Raw genomic sequence first — 12,923 nt, forward strand, 5'->3', positions numbered from 1 at the left:
TGCCGATCTGCGGCCAACAAGGCAGAGTTCATCTCAGCCTATGCCTCCCTCCAGTCCCTCGACTTCTTGGCACTGACGGAAACATGGATCACCACAGACAACACTGCTACTCCTACTGCTCTCTCTTCGTCCGCCCACGTGTTCTCGCACACCCCGAGAGCTTCTGGTCAGCGGGGTGGTGGCACCGGGATCCTCATCTCTCCCATGTGGTCATTCTCTCTTTCTCCCCTTACCCATCTGTCTATCGCCTCCTTTGAATTCCATGCTGTCACAGTTACTAGCCCTTTCAAGCTTAACATCCTTATCATTTATCGCCCTCCGGGTTCCCTCGGAGAGTTCATCAATGAGCTTGATGCCTTGATAAGCTCCTTTCCTGAGGACGGCTCACCTCTCACAGTTCTGGGCGACTTTAACCTCCCTACGTCTACCTTTGACTCATTCCTCTCTGCCTCCTTCTTTCCACTCCTCTCCTCTTTTGACCTCACCCTCTCACCTTCCCCCCCTACTCACAAGGCAGGCAATACGCTCGACCTCATCTTTACTAGATGCTGTTCTTCCACTAACCTCATTGCAACTCCCCTCCAAGTCTCCGACCACTACCTTGTATCCTTTTCCCTCTCGCTCTCATCCAACACCTCCCACACTGCCCCTACTCGGATGGTATGGCGCCGTCCCAACCTTCGCTCTCTCTCCCCCGCTACTCTCTCCTCTTCCATCCTATCATCTCTTCCCTCTGCTCAAACCTTCTCCAACCTATCTCCTGATTCTGCCTCCTCAACCCTCCTCTCCTCCCTCTCTGCATCCTTTGACTCTCTATGTCCCCTATCCTCCAGGCCGGCTCGGTCCTCCCTCCCGCTCCGTGGCTCGATGACTCATTGCGAGCTCACAGAACAGGGCTCCGGGCAGCCGAGCGGAAATGGAGGAAAACTCGCCTCCCTGCGGACCTGGCATCCTTTCACTCCCTCCTCTCTACATTTTCCTCCTCTGTCTCTGCTGCTAAAGCCACTTTCTACCACTCTAAATTCCAAGCATCTGCCTCTAACCCTAGGAAGCTCTTTGCCACCTTCTCCTCCCTCCTGAATTCTCCTCCCCCTCCTCCCTCTCTGCAGATGACTTCGTCAACCATTTTGAAAAGAAGGTCGACGACATCCGATCCTCGTTTGCTAAGTCAAACGACACCGCTGGTTCTGCTCACACTGCCCTACCCTGTGCTCTGACCTCTTTCTCACCTCTCTCTCCAGATGAAATCTCGCGTCTTGTGACGGCCGGCCGCCCAACAACCTGCCCGCTTGACCCTATCCCCTCCTCTCTTCTCCAGACCATTTCCGGAGACCTTCTCCCTTACCTCACCTCACTCATCAACTCATCCCTGACCGCTGGCTACGTCCCTTCCGTCTTCAAGAGAGTGAGAGTTGTACCCCTTCTGAAAAAACCTACACTCGATCCCTCCGATGTCAACAATTACAGACCAGTATCCCTTCTTTCTTTTCTCTCCAAAACTCTTGAACGTGCCGTCCTTGGCCAGCTCTCCCGCTATCTCTCTCTGAATGACCTTCTTGATCCAAATCAGTCAGGTTTCAAGACTAGTCATTCAACTGAGACTGCTCTCCTCTGTATCACGGAGGCGCTCCGCACTGCTAAAGCTAACTCTCTCTCCTCTGCTCTCATCCTTCTAGATCTGTCGGCTGCCTTCGATACTGTGAACCATCAGATCCTCCTCTCCACCCTCTCCGAGTTGGGCATCTCCGGCGCGGCCCACGCTTGGATTGCATCCTACCTGACAGGTCGCTCCTACCAGGTGGCGTGGCGAGAATCTGTCTCCTCACCACGCGCTCTCCCCACTGGTGTCCCCCAGGGCTCTGTTCTAGGCCCTCTCCTATTCTCGCTATACACCAAGTCACTTGGCTCTGTCATAACCTCACATGGTCTCTCCTATCATTGCTATGCAGACGACACACAATTAATCTTCTCCTTTCCCCCTTCTGATGACCAGGTGGCGAATCGCATCTCTGCATGTCTGGCAGACATATCAGTGTGGATGACGGATCACCACCTCAAGCTGAACCTCGGCAAGACGGAGCTGCTCTTCCTCCCGGGAAGGACTGCCCGTTCCATGATCTCGCCATCACGGTTGACAACTCCATTGTGTCCTCCTCCCAGAGCGCTAAGAACCTTGGCGTGATCCTGGACAACACCCTGTCGTTCTCAACCAACATCAAGGCGGTGGCCCGTTCCTGTAGGTTCATGCTCTACAACATCCGCAGAGTACGACCCTGCCTCACACAGGAAGCGGCGCAGGTCCTAATCCAGGCACTTGTCATCTCCCGTCTGGATTACTGCAACTCGCTGTTGGCTGGGCTCCCTGCCTGTGCCATTAAACCCCTTCAACTCATCCAGAACGCCGCAGCCCGTCTGGTGTTCAACCTTCCCAAGTTCTCTCACGTCACCCCGCTCCTCCGTTCTCTCCACTGGCTTCCAGTTGAAGCTCGCATCCGCTACAAGACCATGGTGCTTGCCTACGGAGCTGTGAGGGGAACGGCACCTCAGTACCTCCAGGCTCTGATCAGGCCCTACACCCAAACAAGGGCACTGCGTTCATCCACCTCTGGCCTGATCGCCTCCCTACCACTGAGGAAGTACAGCTCCCGCTCAGCCCAGTCAAAACTGTTCGCTGCTCTGGCCCCCCAATGGTGGAACAAACTCCCTCACGACGCCAGGACAGCGGAGTCAATCACCACCTTCCGGAGACACCTGAAACCCCACCTCTTTAAGGAATACCTAGGATAGGATAAGTAATCCCTCTCACCCCCCCCCCTTTAAGATTTAGATGCACTATTGTAAAGTGACTGTTCCACTCGATGTCATAAGGTGAATGCACCAATTTGTAAGTCGCTCTGGATAAGAGCGTCTGCTAAATGACTTAAATGTAAATGTAATACTGGTGGTTTGCGGGTACTATTTAATGAAGCTGCCAGTTGAGGATTTGTGAGGAGTCTGTTTCTCAAACTAGACACTCTTGCTCAGTTGTGCACCAGGTCCTCCCACTCCTCTTTCTATTCTGGTTAGAGCTGGTCCGCGCTACTCTGTGAAGGGAATAGTACACAGTGTTCAGTTTCTTGGCAATTTCTCTCGTGGAATAGCCTTCATTTCTCAGAACAAGAATAGACTGACAAGTTTCAGAAGAAAGGTCTTTGTGTATGGCCAATTTGAGCCTGTAATCGAACCCACAAATGCTGATGCTCCAGATACACAACTAGTCTAAAGAAGGCCAGTTTAATCAGAACAGAGGTTTTCAGCTGTGCTAACATATTTGCAAAAGGGTTTTCTAATGATTAATTCGCCTTTTAAAATTATAAACTTGGATTAGCGAAAACAACGTGCCATTGGAACACAGGAGTGATGGTTGCTGATAATGGGCCTCTGCACGCCTCTGTAGACATTCCATTAGAAATCAGCCGTTTCCAGCTACAATAGTCATTTACAACATTAACAATGTCTACACTGTATATCTGATCAATTTGATGTTATTTTAATGGACACAAATGTGACCCCAAACCTTTGAACGGTATTGTAAGGTCCCTCAGTCAAGTATTGAATTTCAAGCACAGATTTCACTACAAAGACCAAGGAGCTTTTCGAAAGGCTCATAAAGGAGGGCAGTGATTGGTTGATGAGTAACAATAACAAATCAGACATTGAATATCTCTTTAAGCATGGTCAAGTTAATAATGATGCTGTGGTGTAAATATAAACCACCCAGACACATCAAAGATTCAGCTGTCCTTCTGAACCATTGGGGATTTTAAAACAGCTAACAGTTCAATGTCTGTGATGGTCAAAATTTGAGGATGAATCAATAACATTGTAGTTAAGCATGATGGTGGCTGCATCATGGTATGGGTATGCTTGACATTGGCAAATTCTGTGGTTTTCAGGATGAAAAGAAACGGGATGGAGCTAAGCACAGTCAGAATCCTAGAGGAGAACCTGCATCAGTGTGCTTTACACCAGGGACTGTAAGAGGAATTCACCTTTCAGCAGGACAATAACCTACAATAGAAGGCCAAATCTACGCTGGAGTTGCTTACCAAGAAGACAGTGAATCTTCTGCTTACCAAGAAGACAGTGGCCAAGTTAGTTGTGACTTAAATTAGGTTGAAAATCTATGGCAAGTGCTTGAAGAATTCTGAAAAGATAAATGGGCAAATAGTGCACAATCTAGGTGTGTAAAACTCTTACAGACATACCCAAGAAGACGAACAGCAGTAAACGATGACAAATGTGTTTCTAACATGTATTGACTCGGGGAGCTGAATATACTTATATTTTAGTTATGCAATTTCTATTAATAAAAAAATAAAAAAATGTTTTGCATATGGTTCACAAAAAAAAATCACAATTAAATTAATTTTAATCCCACTTTGTGGCTAGTATATTAGACATTTTTTTAAAGACTATCACAATGTCTGAAAGACACTGTTTGGAAAGATTAGTGTGATGTAAGCCTGATCAATTGATTAAAAAAACAAGTCATGGCTACTCGTAATCAAATGTAAAATAGTCACAAAAGTTAGTCATTCTTGTTGTTACCATTCCAGAGGAGAATACAATAACCTATTTTTGGAGGGAAACAGTAGAATACTCACAACCGTCCCGTTAAGAAGCCTCCTTGCCTCTCTACTGCTCACAACACATCACTCAACAATCATCTAGCGAAAAAATGGAGGAAGCTGCTAAAAGCTGTTTACACGCATGCAGGCAGTGTGTGGGGGGGATTACGACAGCCCCTAACATACAAGCTCACCGCCATGATCTTTTTAGAAAAGTGTCAAAGATAAGGTTACATTCTTTGCACGCGTATCAGATGTCACCGCTGGAAAAAGTTGAGCCCACTCGAGGATGATTGAAGGGTAGATTATTAGAGGGATGATTGTGCATGTTCCAGAATATAACCTCCTTTTGTTGTGGTGCTGCTGCAAATTATGCAAATTCATGTTGAATGAAGGAGGACGGGGAAGGAGAGCTGTGTGTCATTGAGCTTTTCCCTCATAGTCACTTGCTCATGCTTAAAACAAACACACACAAACACACTCACAGACCACACACAAAGCAAAGTTACTTGAGGGGGAAGACTGGAAATGTTAATCCCTGGTTATTAAGTCTTTAAAGCTTGCAGCCTTCAGAGCCATTTGCAAAAACTGATTATTTATTTTTTCTTTATATGTTAGTTTTCACTCATGTACCCCTGTGTTTCACCTACAACCATGACAGAGTGGCTGCAAGTGGCAGCAGCCGGGGAATGGTTTCCTAGGAGATGGCAAAAGCAGCACTTGTGGATGTACTAGTGGTTCAATGAGTTATGCCCCATTTCTACACCGAAGTGTCAGCCACCGACTTCTCAGCTCGGCTCTATGTCGACTGCATGATGACAGTGTAACACACTGTAATGATTTAAATGGCATTCTAGCATGGTAATGTAAAGAGTTTGAAAGGATAGTGGTAATCGTTCACCACAAGTTTTACCAAACTGGAACTGCGGAGTGCGTACAGTCTCATCCGGGAGGGGTTGAGTGGAATACAGCATTTAGCACTATGTCTGGTCACTATGAGTACTTGGTGATGCCAAGTGATGGGGCGGCAGGTAGCCTTGTGTTGGGCCAGTAACCGAAAGTTTGCTAGATCAAACCCCTGAGCTGACAAGGTAAAAAATCTGCCGTTCTGCCCCTGAACAAGGCAATTAACCCACTGTTCCTAGGCCGTCATTGTAAATAAGAATTTGTTATTAACTGACTTGCCTAGTTAAATAAATAAAAATTGCCATTTGGCTTAGTCAATGCTCCGTCAGTGTTCCAGGCGTTCGTTAACCTGTTACTCCTACCCCCTACTTTTTTGAACATTCTGTTAAAAATCGCGCAACATTTCAGCACCCTGCTGCTCATGCCAGGAATATAGTATATGCATATGATCAGCATGTGTGGATAGAAAACACTCAGACGTTTATAAAACTGGTTAAATCACGGCTGTGACTATAACAGAACGTGCGTTTCATCGAAAAGCGCAGGAAAATCTGATCACTGAAAATGGAAATATATATCCATCCGCCACTTCAACCCATTGATAAAGGCGACCACAATAAATGGGGCTGAGGTTGCAATACCTACAGCTTCCACACGATGTCAACAGTCTTGTCATTTGCCTAGGCTTTGTTTCTTGGTCAAACGAAGAAGAGACAAGCCATTTCTTCCGGTCTCCGACCGGATATTTTGGTTGAGATTTACCCGGACATTATTTCCAGACAGACAGCTCAAGAATATACATCGCCTCGTGATCAATTTGGTCGCTTATTAACCGGTTAAGACTCTAGGGGCAGTATTTCATTTTTGGATAAAAAGACGTGCCCGTTTTTAGCGCAATATTTTGTCACGAAAAGATGCTCGACTATGCTTGGAATTGATAGTTTTGGAAAGAAGACACTCTGACGTTTCCAGAACTGCAAAGATTTTCACTGTGAGTGCCTTAGAACAAAACCTACAGGCAAAACCAAGATGTTTGAGCGACCAGGAAATCAACAGGATTTCTGATGGCACGTTTTCCATGATCGCCTTATATGGCTGTGAATGCGACAGGAATGAACGGACACTTCCTATCGTTTCCCCAAGGTGTCTGCAGCATTGTGACGTATTTGTAGGCATATCATTGGAAGATTGACCATAAGAGACTACATTTACCAGGGGTCCCGCACGGTGTCTGTGTGGAAATTGGTGCGCAAAAGTCAGGTACCAGTATTTTTCCATCCGAATCTGAGAACAATGCAGGCTTCCAGGAATGGCATTTCAATGAAGAGATATATGACAAAACACCTTGAGGATGGATTCAAACAACGTTTTCCATGTTTCAGTCGATATTATGGAGTTAATTCGGAAAAAGTTTGACGTGTAGGTGACTGAATTTTCGGTTAGTTTCGGTAGCCAAATGCATAGTAACAAAACGGAACGTTGTGTCCTACACAAGCATCTTTCAGGAAAAACTGGACATCTGCTATGTAACTGAGAGTCTCCTCATTGAAACATCTGAAGTTCTTCAAAGGTAAATTATTTTATTTGATCCCTTTGCTGGTTTTTGTGAATATGTTGCGTGCTAAATGCTAACGCTAAATGCTAAGCTAGCTATCACCACTCTTACACAAATTATTGATTTTCTCTGGTTCTAAAGCATATTTTGAAAATCTGAGACGACAGGATTGTTAAGAAAAGGATAAGCTTGAGGATAGGCATATTTATTTCATTTCATTTGCGATTTTTAGAAATCGCTAACGTTGCGTTATGGTAATGAGCTTGAGGCTATGATTACGCTACCGAATACGGTGTGGGTAGGACTAACAGGTTAACGTGTACTAATACCTAAAGTTGCATTACAAAAGTATTTCGAAGTGTTTTGTGAAAGTTTTTTAATATAAAAAAATGACGTTACGTTATAAGACGCAATTTTTTTTTTTTTTATCACACAGTCTTCATAGATCGATATCTAGGCTATATATGGACCGATTTAATCGAAAAAAAGTTTCGAAAAAGGTTTGTGAAGCGCCGACTATGCTAATTATTTTGTTTACGTCCCCTGCGGGTCTTTTGGGGTGTTACATGCTATCAGATAATAGCTTCTCATGCTTTCGCCGAAAAGCATTTTAAAAATCTGACTTGTTGCCTGGATTCACAACGATTGTAGCTTTAATTCAATACCCTGCATGTGTATTTTAATGAACGTTTGAGTTTTAACTAATATATATTAGTAATATAATATAATATTAGCATTTAGCGTAGCGCATTTGCATTTCCAGATGTCTAGATGGGATTCCTGTGTGTCAGGTAGGAGCAAGAGGTTAACCTCTTCAGTCGACCCTCTACTTTTTCGAACATTCTGTAAAAATCGCGCAACATTTCAGCGCCCTGATACTCAGGCCAGGAATATAGTATATGCATATGATTAGTATGTGTGGATAGAAAACACTCAGACGTTTATAAAACTGGTTAAATCACGGCTGTGACTATAACAGAACGTGCGTTTCATCGAAAAGTGCAAGAAAATCTGATCACTGAAAATGGAAATAAATATCCTTGCGCCACTTCCAGGAATTGTTCAAAGTGAACCGAATTACGAGGCCGAGGTTAAAGTGCCTACAGTCTTGTCATTTGATTCAGCTTTGATTCTTGGTCAAACCGAATCAAGGGAATCGATTCCCTCCGGTCTCCGACCGGATGTTTTGGTCGAGCTCTCTCCAGACATCTTTTCGAGACCGACAGCTATAGAAGTTACATCGCCTCCTGATGAATTTTATCGCTTATTAACGTGTACTAATACCTAAAGTTGCATTACAAAAGTATTTCGAAGTGTTTTGTGAAAGTTTATCGTCGACTTTTTGAATTTTAAAAAATGACGTTACGTTATGAAACGCTATTCTTTTCCGTATATCACACAGTCTTCATAGATCGATATCTAGGCTATATATGGACCGATTTAATCGGAAAAAAAGACCCAATAGTGATTATGGGACATCTAGGAGTGCCAACAAGGAAGATGGTCAAAGGTAATGAATGTTTTATATTTTATTTGTGCGGTTTGTGTAGCGACGACTATGCTAATTATTTTGTTTACGTCCCCTGCGGGTCTTTTGGGGTGTTACATCAGATAATAGCTTCTCGTGCTTTCGCCGAAAAGCATTTTAAAAATCTGACTTGTTGCCTGGATTCACAACAAGTGTAGCTTTAATTCAATACCCTGCATGTGTATTTTAATGAACGTTTGAGTTTTAACTAATACTATTAGCATTTAGCGTAGCGCATTTGCATTTCCAGAGCTCTAGATGGGACGCCTGCGTGTCAGGTAGGAGCAAGAGGTTAACGAGGTGTTCAGTGACATACTCGGATGTCAGGTGGTCATGTATGTTGATGACATCCTAATCTACTCAGCTACCCTGGAGGATCACATCACTCACGTTCGTGCAGTCCTGGAATGCCTCCTGACTAACCACCTGTTTGTCAAAGCTGAGAAGTGCCAATTTCACCAGAGGGCTGTTAGCTTAGGTTTATGTGTGGATGGATGATTGAAAGGTAGATGCAGTCAGGTCATGGCCAGTCCCAACCACCATAAAGGGGTTAAAACGTTTTTTGGGGTTTTGACAAATTCTACCTCCCCTTCATCAGGAACTTCAGCTCTGTCTCCGCTCCTCTCACCTCTCTCCTCAAGGGTGGGCCCCATAGGTTGGTATGGAGCCCAAAAGCCGATGAGGCCTTCTATCTCCTTCACCTCTCTGGGATATTCGGGACTCAAGCGTCCCACCTCAACAACAGCCAGTGAATTTGCAGGGGGCCAAATTCAAAAAACAGAAATCCCAGAATTAAAATTCCTCAAACATACAAGTATTTTATACCATTTTAAAGATAAACATGTTGTAAATCCAGCCACAGTGTCTAATTTAAAAAAGGCTTTACGACGAAAGCACACCAAACGATTATGTTAGGTCAGTACCTAGTCACAGAAAAACACAGCCATTTTTCCAGCCAAAGAGAGGAGTCACAAAAAGCACAAATAGAGATCAAATTAATCACTAGCCTTTGATGATCTTCATCAGATGACACTCATAGGACTTCATGTTACATAATACATGTATGTTTTGTTCGATAAAGTTCATATTTATATAGAAAAATCTCAGTTTACATTGGTGCGTTATGTTCAGTAGTTCCAAAACATCCAGTGATTTTGCAGAGAGCCACATCAATTTCTAGAAATACTCATAATAAACATTGCTAAAAGATACAAGTGTTATGCATGGAATTTTAGATCCACTTCTCCTTAATGCAACCGCTGTGTCAGAAAAAAGCTTTACTGAAAAAGCACACCATACAATAATCTGAGTACAGCGCTCAGACAACAAAACAAGCCATACAGATACCCGCCATGTTGTGGAGTCAACAGAAGTCAGAAATAGCATTATAAATATTCAGTTACCGTTGATCTTCATCGAAATGCACTCCCAGGAATCCCAGTTCCACAATAAATGTTTGATTTGTTCGATAAAGTCCATCATTTATGTCCAAATACCTCCTTTTGTTAGCGTGTTTGGTAAACAAATCCAAACTCACGAAGCGTGAGCAGGTCCAGGCGAAAGTTCAGAGGAAAAGTCATATTACAGCTCATAGAAACATCTCAAACAAAGTATAAAATCAATCTTTTTGATGTTTTTACATAAATCTTCAATAATGTTTCAACCGGAGAATTCCTTTGTCTGTAGAAATGCGATGGAATGCAGGTTGCTCTCACATGAGCGCGTGTGATCAGCTTATCCCACTCTGGCAGACCTCTGACTCATTCAGCTCCCATTCCCCCCTCCTTCACAGTAGAAGCATCAAACAAGGTTCTAAAGACTGTTGACATCTAGTGGAAGCATTAGGAAGTGCAATATGACCCCATAGACACTGTATATTCGATAGGCAATGGCTTGAAAAACTACAAACCTCAGATTTCCCACTTCCTGGTTGGATTTTTTCTCAGGTTTTTGCCTGCCATATGAGTTATCTTATACTGACAGACATCATGCAAACAGTTTTAGAAACTTCAGAGTGTTTTCTATCCAAATCTACTAATTATATGCATATTCTAGCTTTTAGAAGCAGGGACGTTTCACCTCCGCCCCATCGCTCAAACATCCAGATCCCACAACATACTTTGTGGTGGAGGTGGATGCTTCAGAGGTAGGCGTGGGGGCAGTTTGACTCAATGACAGGGTAATCTGCAGAAATAGTACCCCTGTGCTTTTACTCTAAAACTTCAGAGAGGAATTATGACGTCGGGAATCGTAAGCTCCTGGCGGTGAAGCTGGCATTAGAGCAGTGGAGACACTGGCTGGAGGGCGTCAAGGAGCCATTCATCATTCTCACTGACCATCGGAACCTGGAGTACATACGGACAGCGAGGAGGCTAAATCCGCACCAAGCGAGGTGGTCCCTTTTCTTCACAAGGTTTGACTTCACACTGACCTATTGCCCAGGTTCAAAGAACACCAAGGCCGATGTCCCGTCTCTAAGATTCGGGAGAAGGTCCTGTCCAGAATGCGCCTATAATCCCATCCTGCTGAGCTGTAGCTCCTGTAGTCTGGAATGTAGATGCGGACATCTGCCAGGCTCTAGTAGAGGGAGCCCGCACCCACTGTCCTCCCAAGCGCATTTACATTCCCACAGGGATAAGGGACCAGCTGCTGACCTGGTTGCACTGGTCGTTGCTGAACATCCAGGTATTTCTCGCACTACCCAATCCATCTCTGGGAAATACTGATGGCCTACCTTAGCGCAGGATGGCACTCGCTATGTCAACTCCTGTTTTGTATATGCCCAAACTAAATCCCCCCAGAATGCTCCAGCAGGGAAGCTCCTCCCCATTCCCGTGCTTCAGCGACCCTAGTCACATCTATCCATTGACTTTGTAACTGATCTCCCCTCCTCTGATGGTTTCACCACCATTTTGGTGGTTGTGGATATATTTTCAAAGTCATGTAGATTAATCCCTCTTTCTGATCTCCTTATCTCAAGGTTTTCAGGCGGCCCTGGCCCTGTCGACTCCGGGCCAGACTGATGCTCCTGCGGTGGATAAGTGGTTCCGGCGCGCAGAAGAGGTGTGGAGCAACGCTCACGTGAGACTCCCGCACGCCATCCACTGGCAAAAGTAGCAGGCAAACCGCCACTGCAGTGCGACCCCCTGTGTTCCACCCGGGGATCGTATCTGGCTTTCTACCAGGAACCTCTCTCTCCGCCTGCCCTGCAAGAAACTGAGCCCCCGTTTGTGGAGCCGTTCAAGGTTCTCCGGAGGGTCAACGAGGTGACGTAGGTTGTGGCTTCCTAGTCACTATCGTATCTCACCTTCTTTTCATGTCTCCCTTCTCAGGCCAATGGTTCCTGCTCCCCTAGCTGATGCTGTCCCCTACAACAGTCCCCCCCCCCTGTATATCGAGGGGAGTCCACCATACGCTGTCAGATCCCTACTGGACCCCCGGAATTGTGGTGGTCAGCTCCAGTACCTGGTGGACTGGGAGAGGTATGGCCCAGAGGAGCAGTGTTGGGTTCCGGTGGAGGACATTCTGGATCCCAACATCATCTGTGATTTCCACCTTTGAGGACCGGCCTGCTCCTCGTCCTTGGGGTTGTCCCTTTCGTTGGTGTCATCATGCGGCGGGAGCCACACGTCAGATGGGGGTTACCTTCAAGTCTACTCCCCTCCGGTGCTCGATGTTGCCAGTATACTAACCACCTGTCCTGGGTCTCATCATTACGCACATCTGCAGGGTCATTAGGATACTCACCTGTACTCCATTACCATCCTGATTACCTCCCCTTTACCTGTCACTCCCTTCGGTTCCTTCCTCAGGTGGTATTGTCCATGCCTTATTGCCACTGTTATACTGTCTCGTTTCAGGTTTGTTGTTTTATGAAATGTTTCACCTGCACCTGCTTCTCTTTTACAGTCAGATAAGCTAGAGGAAGCAAGTAAATAGAAATTCAAGCCTTGACTATGAGGAGAGGGTAGATGGTAAGCACTATTAAAGCTGAAGCCACACCAAATTCGATAGAAACTTGGAATAGCACAACACAGAATGTACTTTAAGGACAATCCAGCGAATCTGACACTTTGCATCTAGAAATATATTTTAATTATGTTCCTCTCTTTCTTTTTTAGATGACTGGTGGATACGGGTGGGGCAGTCAATGTCCCTTCTATTGGGACTCAAAGATACAGAGCTCTGTAGGTTAAAGCGAGAATGTGCTGGGCTGAGCAATGTCAACAGAGCTCAGTCGTGAACATTTTTGCAAGTGGTTTGTGAAAAGACCAGGGTCAAAGTGCTAATACGCAAACACTGTCTGACCTCTTTGAGAGAAAAG

Source organism: Oncorhynchus gorbuscha, linkage group LG21 (genome assembly GCF_021184085.1).
Source record: "Oncorhynchus gorbuscha isolate QuinsamMale2020 ecotype Even-year linkage group LG21, OgorEven_v1.0, whole genome shotgun sequence".
Lineage (NCBI taxonomy): Eukaryota > Metazoa > Chordata > Actinopteri > Salmoniformes > Salmonidae > Oncorhynchus > Oncorhynchus gorbuscha.